Source organism: Mus caroli, chromosome 1 (genome assembly GCF_900094665.2).
Source record: "Mus caroli chromosome 1, CAROLI_EIJ_v1.1, whole genome shotgun sequence".
NCBI lineage: Eukaryota > Metazoa > Chordata > Mammalia > Rodentia > Muridae > Mus > Mus caroli.
The window spans coordinates 153,643,656-153,645,197 of record NC_034570.1 but is presented as its reverse complement, the minus strand read 5'-3'; the positions used below and the strand labels follow the sequence as shown (position 1 = coordinate 153,645,197).

General features: G+C 38.7%; 1 non-coding gene across 1 annotated transcript; it reads right to left on the bottom strand.

Moving 5' to 3' along the window:
- Positions 1-179: 179 nt before the first annotated feature.
- Positions 180-301, bottom strand: LOC115032515. The gene has a single exon (XR_003838170.1). It is a non-coding gene; the product is annotated as a small nucleolar RNA SNORA40 (small nucleolar RNA).
- Positions 302-1,542: the final 1,241 nt, after the last annotated feature.

Sequence of the window (1,542 nt, the reverse complement as noted above, 5' to 3'; positions counted from 1 at the left end):
CTCTCTCTCTCTCTCTCTCTCTCTCTCTCTCTCTCTCTCTCTCTTTCTTTTTACTTAGAAAATGCATATATACAGTAACACACACAGTAGCATAAAATTGATGCCTTATGGAGAGTTAAAGAGGTAAGAAAATACTGGTTCCTGGGTTCCTAGTGGACAAGTTTTTGAGACTAAGGGATCATATTCTTTCTTATATAATTAAGACTCATGTTGAAGAATGAGTTCTGGATTGTAAAGAGAACTTACCTTTTTCCACGTGTCTGTAAGTCTTTGTCCACAAGTTAAAAATATACACAGTGCTAAGGGATGGTCTTAACTAAAACACTGCAAGGACTATTAGCAGAGCATGTATAATGGGGATGGGGAAGTTAGCTTTAAAAGAGAATGCCCAGTCAGTGGCATTAGGAAAATAACGACTGAAGCAATTAGTTAAAAACTGTAGAGCAACTAGTGTTACTCAGTAGCTACAGTGATGTGGGAAATTGTAGTAAAGGCAGCTCTACTCAAGTCAATTTGTTCAAAAGACTGGGGTGCGAAGATGAGTCCTACCAGTCTCTGAACTATTGCTACTTAGTTGCTACTTAATCTCTGAACCTTGGTTGCTACTTTACAGTACTGTTAATGGATCCATCGGCATTGGATGGGAAGCAGGAGGGCCAAATAAACCATCAAGACAATGGAAAAAAGATTGTGTCTCAGGGTGGCACATGGACCCTCAAAGCTGCTCAACAATTTTCAGTTTCTCGTGTCAGGCAAAGCCTAAGGGAAGGATCTGCATTCCTGGCAGGATGGACCTAAAATCAGCCTGCAGTTATGTATTTTCCACCAAGCTATAAACACCAGTTTTGGTTTTAATAAGGTTAATGGACCTTTTTTTTTTTTTCGGGAAAAAGGGAAAGAATACGTTTTGTTCATTTGTAGAGGGTGCAAGGAAATTTGGTGAGCGTTTCTGAGGAAAGCCTGAGTCCACAGTGTAGATGAAGAGAAGCTAGAAGTGCAGGGATATTGGCGAGGCGGGAGCTGTGCTGTTCACGTAGCATCTAAGTTGGTTTTAGAATACTGAGGATAGTTGAGCCAAGCCTAAGATTTTTCACTTTAACAAAATAATGTTCATCTTTTCAATACACTGGCCAGACTATTATTTTGGCATAAGATTATGAAGAGTTCTCCTGACCGTCTAGCAGTCACTTAACAGATGTTGATTGCACATTAGTGTTGTCAGCACACCTTTATAAAAAAGGGAAATGCACATACGTCATCCAAAAGGACATTGTGGTTACAGTTAGGAAGGAAACCTAAAAATGGAATTACTTATCTAGGTTCAAGTTGTTTATATTACAGACAGTAAAAAAAATAGCTCCTTAGATCTGGGATTTTATAGGGGAGGGAATCTTTAGGTGTTAATTATCTAGTAAGAGCATGCATAAATAGAGGAAAAGTTAAGAGTTTTATCAGGTTGAGTAACAAATGCAACCAGTAAGAAAAATACTATCACGCAAAACGAAGCACAATGCAGCAACATAGAAGATAGGCAGATAACCA